At 38.0% G+C, this 12,020-nt stretch overlaps 1 protein-coding gene and 2 pseudogenes across 2 annotated transcripts in view; 1 reads left to right on the plus strand and 2 right to left on the minus strand.

Moving 5' to 3' along the window:
- The window catches only part of KIAA1210 (KIAA1210 ortholog), a 98,588-nt gene that overhangs the window by 79,749 nt on the left and 6,819 nt on the right, over positions 1-12,020 (minus strand). The gene's annotated exons all lie outside the window — the stretch shown is intronic.
- Positions 939-2,473, plus strand: LOC107499876 (annotated as a pseudogene).
- Positions 7,252-8,182, minus strand: LOC118607817 (annotated as a pseudogene).

Raw genomic sequence — 12,020 nt, forward strand, 5'->3', positions numbered from 1 at the left:
GATACCAGATAGCAACAAATTGGAAAATTTAGTGTCCCAGGGCCTGGGATTAGACAGAACAGCAAGAGGGGAGAGAAAGAGAGGTACCTGAAAGAGGGCCTGGAACTGGACCAGGCTAGAAGACAGTTAGTGTGGGAGGAGAGAAAGGCCCTCCTCCTGTGTTCACTTCAGGCTGCAAAAGCAAAGAGGACCTCAACGTGCAGTGCTCAAAGCGTTCTCACACTAATTCCCTCATTCAACACACATCATTGCTATGTAGGGAGAATAGGATTGCCCCTTTGAATAAGTAAATGGTATACACAAATCTCTTACTGCTAGGGTCACTGCCTCAAGGAAAAAAGAAAACTGGGAGTGAGGACCAGGAGAGCAGAAATCTCTTGGGCTTACTTAAGTTTAAGGTGCAAGAATTGCTAGTCAAATGCCCTAGGGAAAGAAAAAGCCACCCTGGGAGTAGTGTCCAGAGGAGCACATGAATGGGGGTTGGAAGGGGCTGGCCCCTTACCCCTGGACACTGCTCTGTTGTCTACTTGAGAGTGGGAGGGAAGCACACAGCCACTATCTGAGAAATAAATGAGATAATGCACAAAAAATAGCATAGTGCCTGTTACAAAGTAAGTGCTCAATAAATAATTTTTTAACTACTACTACAGATACGGACAATGGTGTGAGAAATGGGTGAGGAGGAAGGCTGTAAATAAGTATCTTGTCCTCGCCTCAGGGATTCTGATTCTTCATTGGGAGTGGGGGCCAGAGATCTGCATGTTTCATAAGCTCCCTGGTGGTGATTCTGAGGTAGAGTCCAGACACTCTGCTTTAAAGGACAGCTTGCTGTAAGTCATGTTGGGTACTGGCATAGCTAGAACATTAAAGCTGAAATGAGAAGCCATAAAAATGGATAGCAAGGCAAGGGTGGTGACAAAAAAAAAGCAACTTGAATGATCTCTAGAGAGAATCTTGACCACGAAGGAAGGTATTTTGTTTTTCTAATAAACATCTCTATGACCTGAGCCTCCAATGAGACCAATCAAGCTTTTGGAGAGTTGGCACCTGAGTTTTGCTGTTAATTAGCTGTGAGGCCTTGGGCACACAATGAGTCCTTTCTCTAGGTCTTAGTTTCCTCACCTAAGAAATAAAGGACAGCACTAGACTTGGAGCCCAGTGTTCCTTTTAGACCTGGCATTCTAGGATTCTATTATTCACTGAGACAATCTTTCAAAGTTCCCAGTTCATCCCCAGAGAGGCCAAACTTTGAAGAGGCCCACTATACGTCCTGCTTGAGTTGGCCAACAGGGAACCAGCCTTCAGAGCAGTCCCTTTAGAAGTCTGTCAATATTTTCACTTAACTCTCCTGTTTCAGTTTGTTTAGTAACCTAAGCTATGTTTTCCCATTTAAGAAATGCACAGAAAGCGTGATGTTGGCAGGTCCTTAAGATGGCTGCCAGGTGGCCTGTTCCTAACACAAGAAAATTTGTGGAGTGGGCTGCTACTTCCTGGCCTCAATGAAAGTGATGTTGAGTTGAATTCTTAAGATGAAGACACAGAGAACTCTGAATTTAACTTAATTTAACTTCTTTATCAGAAGATGGAACCATTAAAAAAAAACAGAGATCTCAGATTTCCCTGCAGATGAACCAAAAACTGAAGCAGAGGCAAATGCAAATGCATATGAAGAGTGTGCTTCTGGAATTCCTTTACATATATGGAATAAATTTCAGGAATTGTATATATAAAAAGAACACTCTGAACAGAAAACCTCATCTTCAAGTTTCAGGGGGAAAAAAAACTCTACAGAAAAGGTAAATTGAAGAATGAAGAGGAATCTCATATATTGAATAGTCCTCAAGTTAAACCCAGTGGAAGGAAATTTCTCAATATATTGGAGTTAATGACAGGTTTGAATCCCCTGTTAAAAATAAAAACAAACTGACAAGTCAGGCCCCAAAATGATACCAGGCAGTGGAAGAGTAGAATATTGAGAAGGCTGAGAAACTCAGCAAACAGCTAGCTAACCGAGAGCTTGGTGTAAAATTGCCAAAGCGATTGCCTGTCACAACTTTGCAAAAACCAAAAAGGAAGCTGAAAATTCACAGATTGCTTGAAGAAAGAAGAAACTTGCATGGGGATTTGAAGCAAAGAAGAGATGGGAAGCCAAAGTAACGTGGGATATATGTAACTTGGCAGAGTTCTTCAAGACATTGTGTCTTTCTTGAGTTTTTATTTGAGTCTTCAATTGCTCAATTGCAGAAAAGTTTTTCTGCTTATGTTAAGTTATATGTCGAGAAATTGGTAGAAGTAGAAAAAAGAAGCAAATAATTTGGGAGTTGATTATCAAATCTTTTCAATCTTTTCTAACAAGTTCATCTTATTGAAGTGAATGGAATTGAATGTTCTGTTATTTGTACAAGGAGTCTATGCATACATACAGGGGGAAAAGATAAAATTTTATTTATTTATATAGACCTACAGTATCAAATCAAATCTATTTTTCATCCATTTGGTGTAGTATAGCCAATGAGATCCTTGTACTTTCTTATCTTTACTTAGTGTAGCTGCTCTTTATTCTGGAATTGTGTTTTTACGATTGGCATTTGTTTATGATGGATTAGTCATAAGTACAAGAAAGTCTCAGTTGATATTGTCTTTACAAATGACTTTATCTTAATGTAATAAAAGTAATTATTGGTTCTTTATTGAATGCAGTAGAGATGATACTTCACAGTCCCATAAAAAATAATTGATTAATTTTTGTGTACCTTCAGATTAAATATTATAATTTTTTTAAAAAATACAGTGTGATATTGGGAGGATGATTTAAATTCAGCTGTGCTTAGAAATGTCTTCCTAAATATTTCCCTCAGCCATGACATTTTTCAAATTGTGAGATAATTCTTAGAAGAGAAAATGGTGTAATTATATTAGAATGATGTAATGCAAGACAATATAACTTTAAACCTTCTTTTTTTAAAAAAAAAAGAAAGTAATGCACAACGTTGCAGGAGATTTGACTTAAAATTCCCCACTCATTCTTTCATTCCCTTCAAAGCTTTAAAAAATCTCTTCAAATCAGGACTTCATTCATACAAAAAACTACCTCAAACAAAAGAGTATTCCTCCCTCCACCAACTGAATAAGCAGAGGCCATTTCTGCATGAAGTGAGGTCATCGGATCACTGATATTTGGCTTCTGGAACCATAGGCACAGAAGAAATAAACATTCTCACATGTAAAAGTAAAATTATGTCCTTCAAAAAGAGGTGATAGAGGTTTAGTGGAGTTTTTTTTTTTCCCCACCTCATTCCCTTAAATGGATTCTGGATACCCTGTCCAACTATCACAAATGAATAGTGAGTGAACTGATCTAGAAACCTCTGTCATTATGCTTTATATAAACACATGAGAGTAGACCTTCCATGCCTTATCTACCGGACTCTGCTCAAAATATGGGCAGGCAGATGTGCCTTTCTCCTTTCCCCAGCCTCGTGGATCTCAGAGGTCTCCCTTTGATTTACTTTCCTCTCCATTTTTACAGAACATTTGGGCTTATGGAAAATAATAGGGGAGGAAAAGTAACATAACCTACAGCTTATTGGATGTGCTAGTACCTGACCCATGAGGCCTCAGGGACAGGAAATAAAAGACAATGACCTTGTTGATATAAAAATGCAACATTACTTTAGCATTCTTTAGTAGCAATCTTTTCTGAAATAACAGTCCCTACATTTGTTGTTTTTTAAAAAAAAATCCATATCTAGACTTTCCCATGTCTGTATCGCTTCCTCCTCTCTTTTTTCAACTCCTCATTTTGAACAACTCCCTTTTATGCTATAGTAGATAACTGAATTTTATTGTTATAATTTGTTGTGTTTGTAATAAGAATACAGTTCCAAATGTTCAAATTCTATGAGAAAATGTTTTATGTTTCTACTATCTAAAAAATTCAGATTAATTGCTTTTACATAGTGGAGTCCTTTGTTAATTTTTTTCCTATTTATCCTTGGCCCCAATAGATAAAACTTCCTCTCCCTATAGGCTCTGAGCTTTTCGAGGACTAAAATCTCTCACTAATGAAGCTATTCACAATCTGTGTGACTTTCAACAAGTCATATAATTGCTCTTTTTAAAAATTTTTAATTTTTAATTACAGTCGACATTCAATATTATATTAGTTTCAGGTGTACAGCATAGTGGTTATACAGTTATATAATTTATAAAGTGATCCCCCCCAATTAGTGTAGTACCCACATGGCACTATACATAATTATTACATTATTGGCTATATTCTCTATGCTGTACTTGACATACCTGAGATTATTTTGTAACTACAAATTTGTACTTCTTAATCTTTTCACCTTTTTCACTCAGTCCTCAACCCCCCTCCCATCTGGCAACCATCAAAATGTTCTCTGTATCTATGAGTTTGTTTCTGTTTTGTTTATTTTGTTCTTCAGGTTCCACATATAAGTGAGATCATGTGGTATTTGTCTTTCTCTGTCTGACTTATTTCACTTAGCATAATACCTTCTAGGGCCATCCATGTTGTTGCAAATGATAAAATTTTATTTCTTTATGGCCAAGGTATATTTCATTGTATATATGTACTACCTCTTCTTTATCCAGTCATCTATTTATGAGCACTAAGGTTGCTTCCATATTGTGGCTATTGTAACTAGTACAACAGTGAACATAAGGGTGCATATATATTGAAATAGTATTTTGGATTTCTTCAGCTAAATACCCAGAAGTGGAATTGCTAGGTCATAAGGTAGTTCTATTTTTAATTTTTTGAGGAACCTCCAAATTGTTTTCCATAATGGCTACACCAATTAGCCATCCCACCAACAGTACACAAGGGTTCCCTTTTCTCCATATCCTTGCCAAGACTTGTTGTTTGTTGATTTATTGATAATAGCCATTCTGACAGGTATAAGGTAATATCTCCTTGAGGACTTTTTTACCCTTGTGAATTTAATTTGCATTTCTCTAATGATTAGTGACATTGAGTATCTTTTCATATGTCTATTGGCCATCTGTATGTCTTCTTTGGACATATAAATTATACAAATGTCTATTTAGATCCTCTTCCTGCTTTTTATTTGCATTGTTTTTTTTGGTGTTGAGTTGTATGAGTTCTTTACAAATTTTTTTAGATATTAACCCTTTATCAGAATATCATTGGTGAATATCTTCTGCCATTAAGTAGGTTGTCATTTCATTTTGTTGATGGTTTCCTTTGTTGTGTAAAAATTTTTAGATTGATGTAGTCCCATTTGTTTATTTTTCTTTTTGTTTCCCTTGACCAAGGACATATACCAGAAAAAAATACTAAGAGTAATGTCAAAGAATTTATTGCCTATGTTTTCTTCTAGGAGTTTTATGGTTTGGGGTCTTACATTAGAGTCTTTAATCCACTCTGAGTTTATTCTTGTATATAGTGTAAGAAGGTAGTCCAGGTTCATTTTTTTTTTGCATGTATCTGTCCAGTTTTCCCAGCACCATTTATTGAATAGACTGTCTTTACCCCCTTCTTGCCTCCTTTGCCATAGATTTAATGATTATATAGGTGTGGGTTTATATCTAGGCTTATCATTCTGTTGCATTGATCTATGTGTGTTTTTACACCAGCACCATGCTGTTTTGATGACTATAATTTTGTTATATAGTTTGATATCAGGAAGTGTGGTGTCTCCAACTTTATTCTTCTTTCTCAAGATTGCTGTGGCTATTCAGGGTATTTTGCGATTCCATATACATTTTAGACTTATTTGTTCTAGTTCTGTGAAAAATGCCAATGGCATTTTGATAGCAGTTGCATTGAATCCATAGACTGCCTTGGGTAGTATGGACATTTTAACTATGTTAATTCTTCCTATGCATGAGCACAGTGCATGCTTCCATTTATTTATGTCTTCTCCAATTTCTTTCTCAAGTCTTATAATTTTACAACTACAGGTTTTTTACTTCCTTTGTTAAATTTATTTCTAGGTATTTTACTTTGATGCAATTGTAAATGGGATTTTTTCTTAATTTCTCTTTTTGTTAGTTTGTTATTGGTGTATAAAAATGCAACCCATTTCTGAATATTAATTTTGTATCCTGTTACTTTACTAAATTCATTTATCCATTTTAACAGTTCTTTGGTGGATTCTTTAGGGTTCTCTATATATAGTATCATGTCATCTGTAAATGACGGTTTTACTTCTTCCTTTCCAATTTGAAATTTTTTTTTTGTCTGATTGCTGTGGCTAGGACTTCCACTACTATGTGGAATAAAAATGGTGAAAGTGGACATCCTTATCTTGTTCTTGATCTTAAGGAAAATACTTTTAGTTTATTTCCTTTGATTACAATGTTAGCTATGAGTTTGTCGTATATGGCCTTTATTATATTTAGGTATGTTCCCTCAATTAGCACTTTGTCGAGAGTCTCCATCATGAAGGAATGCTGGACTTTGTCAAATGCCTTTTCTGTGCCTACTGATATCATCGTATGATTTTTATACTTCATTTTGTTTATGTGGTATATTATATTAATTGATTTACAGATATGGACCCAACCTTGCATCCTAGGAATAAATCCCACTTGATCATGGTATGTGATTTTTTAAATATATTGCTGAATTCGATTTACTAACATTTCGTTGAGGATTTTTGCACCAATATTCGTCAGAGATATCGGCCTATAATTTTCTTTTTTGGTAATATGTTTGTCTGGCTTTGGAATCAGGGTAATGGTGGCCTCATAAAAAGAATTAGGTAGACTTCTCTCCTCTTGAATTTTTTGGAATAGTTTTAGAAGAATAGATGTTAGTTCTTTGAATTCTTGATAACATTTGTCTGTGAAGCCATCTGGTCCAGGACTTTTGTTTGTGAGGAATTTTTGGTTATTGATTCAATTATATTAATAGTAATTGGTCTGTTCAGACTTTGTTTCTTCTTGACTCAGTCTTGGGTGATCATATGTTTCTAAGAATGTATCCATTTCTTTCAGATCATCACATTTGTTGGCATATAATTGTTAAGAGTATTTTCTTATAATCCTTTTTATTTCTGTGGTGCCAGTTTTCACTTCTCTTTCATTTCTGATTTTATTTATTTGGGTCCTCTTTCTCTTTAAGAGTCTGGTTAAAGGTTTATCTTTTTTTTAATCTTTTCAAAGAACCAGCTCTTGGTTTCATTAATATTTTTTATTGTTTTTAGACTCCATCTCCTTTATTTCTGCTCTGATCATACTGTTTCCTTCCTTCTACTCACTTTGGGCTTTGTTTTTTGTTTGTTTTGCTGTTATTATTAGTATTATTTATTATTAAAATGCATTGTCTAGTTCAATCCCAAAACCCTCTGAGTCCTGTATTACTATGTCTATTTTGAAGAAGATTAATGGAGGCTTAAGTGGGACATGTGGAATGGGGGGGAGGGGCAGTGTTAAGCAGTTGCCCTAGATCACAGAGCTAGCAAAGGGCAAAACAGGGCAGCAAAGCTTCGATCCTCCCACTACTTGAGTGTACTGTAGGATAAGGTGCTGGCTGGGCCTCAAGTTGAGTGGGCTGTTCTCGGGTAGTGCAAACTGGACACAATAGGTGTCCTTGGTGATTTTGTCCATGGCACTGACGTGGAAGGCCAGAAAGGTCTCCGGGCTCAGTTTGGAGAGAGAGTTCTGTGACTCCTTCTCTTTCAGCAGGCTTCTGCCTTTGCTGTCCTAGGCTGCCTCCTACTTTGCCAGGTCTTGGTAATAGAGGTCAAACACACATGGCAAGCAGCCACTGCTGCAGTACTGGGAGGGCAAGGGCTCCATGGGCCAAAGCTAAAGCCAGGCTTCCTCATCATCCTCCTCCTTCCTCTCATCCATTGGCAATGGGCTGTGGCAGCTTGGGAGCAATAGCTGGATGCTCTTCTTAGAGCAGGACTGGCTCTGTGAGGTCAAAGGCCCACGCCCCATTCCCTTACCTATCTACATTCTTGCGCTTCCCTTCACAAGATGATCCTTCTTTGGGCTTTGTTTAATGTTCTTTTTCTAATTCCTTTAGGAGTAAGTTGCAATTGTTCATTTTGCTGTTCTGATTGGGTGTTTTCTGCTACCTCCTCTTCCAAATCGCTGAGTCAGTCCTCTGCTTCATCTAATTCAATGTTGATTCCTTCTAGTGTATTCTTCATTATGGTTATTGTAGTCCTCATTTCTAACTGGTTCTTTTTTATGGGTTCTATGTCCTTTTTTATGCTTACTATTTCTTTGTTGACGTTATCACTAAGTTCCTTGAGCATCCTTCTAACAAGTGTTTTGAACTGTGTATCTGGTAGGTTGGCTTGTCTCCATTTCATTTAGTTCTTCTTCTGGAGTTTTCTCCTGCTCTTTCATTTTAGACATGTTTGTTTCCTCATTGTGGCTGCTTCCCTGTGTTTCTATGTATACAATAGGGCTGCTATGTCTCCCAGTTTTAGTAGTGGCCTTATGTACTAGGTGTCTTATGGGGCCCAGTAGCCCAGTCTCCCTGATAACTTGGGCCAGGTGCCCCAGGAATGTCCGTTATGTGAGTCATGTGTACCCTCCTGTTGTAATTGAGCTTTGATTACTGTTGGTATATCAGTGGGTGGGATCGACCCTCAAGCTGACTGGCTGTGAAGAATGGCCAGAATCACAGTGTACAAGCTGCTATGCATAGGCTGACCCCTCAGAGCAAGATTCACCCCAACAGGCTCTGGTGCCTGCTGAGATCAACCTCCGGGTATGCTACTTGTAGAGCAAATCAGCTGGTACTCTACTGTAGTCAAGGTATGTTGGTGCTGGGCCCTTATGCAGGCTTAATTCAGCTCCTGCCTGTGACTGGCCTGGGGCTATCTAGTAAGAGCTACAAAGTTATCCATGGTTGATCGCTGCCTGTATTAAACCTGGAGGCACTTGGGAAAGTCCATGTGGTGAACCAAGGCCAATCACCACCATTACCAGGCCTGGAGAAGCTCAGCAAAAGGCTCAGGACATCCCAAAGCCTGCTACCATTTGCTAGCTGCCTGTAAGGTTCAGTGGGTATAAGAGCCTCATGCGGTATGTGAGAAAGGGCCTCAAGGATCCACCAGGGTGGGGCAAGTGGTGTTCACCAGATTAATGCAGACTCAGGTTTGGTACCAGTGCTGAGCCTGGGGCCACTCGACAAAGGGCTCAGAGTACACTGAGTTTAGATGCCGCCCACCTGGGGTCAGCGGACTCTTGAGAATTATCCAAGATAGATTGCAGTACAGGCCCACCTCTGCAAGCACCTCTGGTGGTGTGTGAGTTGAGTGAGGCAGGGTCCCAGAAAGTCACCAGGATAGAGTAAGTGGATTTTACCAGGCCAATGCAGATTCAGATTTGGCTGTGTTCAGAGCAGAGCTCAACATAGTTACAATGGTGACTGTCCCTCCATCTCTTGTCTTAAAGCCATACAACCCATTCTCTCCCTGTATGTCTCTAGTGCCTCTTCCATTGCGGGCGCTCTGCTAGAACCCAGGGTGAGTGCCTCCAAGTGAGTGAGTCTCTGTGCAGGCTCTTTAAGTGGATGCCTGGGTTTCCAGCAACCTTCTATCTCACCCTGACAGCACGTCCACTGTTTTTCACAGCCAGATGTTTATGGGCTCCTCTTCCTATCATCGATGTTCTAGGCTGGGGAACCCAGTATTGAGCTGAGGCCCCTCACTCCTCAAGGGTGACCTCTGTAGCCAAAATATTCCCCCACATCTTCAACCACCACGTGTGGGTGTGGGGCCCACTTGTTTCCAGTCTCTGCTCCTCTTACTAGTTTCAGTGTGGCTTCTTTATATTCTTATAGAACTTCTGTTCACTGAATCTAAACAAAAACACTCTTGTGTGCCAACTCATAATATAAACCTTACACTTACAAAGAGTTTTGTCCTCTTCAAAGCTCTTCTGCAGCCATTTGACCCTCCCAACAATTCTGTGACATAGACAGTTAGGGAAGTAGTATTATCATGATTATCGTTTTTATTATTAATCCCATTTTACAAATGAGAAAACCAAGGCCCAAAGAAGCATAGGGACATTTCTATGGTAATACTATGAAGGCTGAGAGTTACGGATCTGCCTTCTAAGTGGCAATTAAATATCCCAGGGGAGATCTTTGTAAGCCTTGCTGAAGCCCCATTTACATAATGATAATTACTAATCACAAATATCTGTCAATACTTCCATCTTTCAAACGCTTACTGTGCTGGCCACTGTGCTGCATGTTTTATTTCTCATGAATCATTTCATTGGATATTCATAACCCTCCAAGGATTATGTCCCATTATTCTCCCCAATTTTACAGATGAGGACCCTAAGGCTCAGAAGATTAGATGACATACCCAACATCATAAAGCTAGGAAGTGGTAGATGTGGATGCAAACCTAAGACTATCTGCCCCTAAAACTATGTTCCACTAGGCTATAGTGCCTCTAAAATTGAGTCCAATATGAAAGCCACCAGGCACACATAGCTGTTTAACTTTAAATTAACTTAAATGAAATAAAATTAAAAACTGGCTTTTCAGTCACACTAGTTGCACAGCAAGTGCTCAATGGCTACACGTGGCTAGTGGCTCTCATATTAACCAACACAGATAGAGACCACCACAGAAACTTCTATTGGTTAGTGCTTATCTAAATACTTAAGTGTTATCATCCTCAGACTTCTACTTTGGTAAAGTGTTATTGGTCTAAAGCACAGTTTCTCAGTCTTGACATTATTGAAATTTGGGGCTGGAAAATTCTTTGTTGTGGGTGCTCTTCTGGTGCATTGTAGGAAGAACCTACATGTTTAGCAATATCTCTGGCCTCTACCCACTAGATGTCAGTAGCCCACCTCTTTTTTTATGTTTCAATAGTTTTTATTGTATTTCCCGCCCATGAGTTTTTAAAAGTGCCACTTGACTTCTGGGACTCTACAGATCATTTCTTTTTTTTTTCCTTTTTCTTTTGATTTTATTAAATTTATTGGGATGACATTGGTTAATTATATGTTTCAAGTTTAAAATTCTATAATACATGATCTGTATATTGCATTGTGTGTTCACCACCCAAAGTCATCTCCTTCCATCACCATATATTTGACCCCCTTGACCCTCTACTGCTTCCCCACCACCATCTCTTCCCTCTTGTAACTACCATACTGTTTCCGTCTATGAGTTTTTTTTCATTTGTGGCTTTCTGTTTTATAGCCCACATATGAGTGAAATTAGACGGTTCCTTTCTACTTATGGAAAACAGTAACAGCGGTACCTCAAAAAATAAAGAATAGAGCTACCATATGACCCAGCAATCTGTCTTCTGGATATCAACCTTAAATTTTTGAAAACATTTATTTGTAAAGATATATGTACCCCTAGGTTCATTGCAACATTATTCACAGTGGCCTTCTCCCTAGTTTTGAAAACTAAAAATGTCTCCAGACATTGGCAAATGTCCCACACCCCTGCTGACAACCTCTGGATTAAGGTTAGCATATGTATTTGAAGTAATTAAACAGCAAATTTTTTTCACTGCCAAAACTTGGCCCTTTGAAAACAGGCCATTTTCCTAAAACTCATTCCATCTAGTGAATCATAGTTTACAGTAATTTGCAATAAATGGGTGGTTTTAATAGCTACAAACGATTTCATGAAAGAGTAAAAAAAATTTAAAGCAACAGAATGAGAGTGAAAATACCAATAAGGGATTACTCTAATGTACTGTATGATTAGTTGCTCAAATTTCCTACCCATTAACCATAATATGAAATTGTGAAGGAGGGATAAGAAATAAATTGGTTTAAAAAGCTAAAAGAATGTTAGAGTAGAGAAACAGTAAATGACAGGAATAATCAAATCACATACTACATTTTGGCTACTAATTTCCAGAAATAACAAACAAAAAATTATGCTACTTCAGAAATTGAGGAAAGAATTCCAAAAATGCTATAAAGTTGTCCCAACAGAAAATAAGCTTTCAAAGGATAAACTCGTGGAAACATTCTTATATAAAATACTGAAATTTTGGTTAATGATGAAATGATATCTA

This window comes from Rousettus aegyptiacus, unplaced genomic scaffold (genome assembly GCF_014176215.1).
Source record: "Rousettus aegyptiacus isolate mRouAeg1 unplaced genomic scaffold, mRouAeg1.p scaffold_m13_p_9, whole genome shotgun sequence".
Classification (NCBI taxonomy): Eukaryota; Metazoa; Chordata; class Mammalia; order Chiroptera; family Pteropodidae; genus Rousettus; species Rousettus aegyptiacus.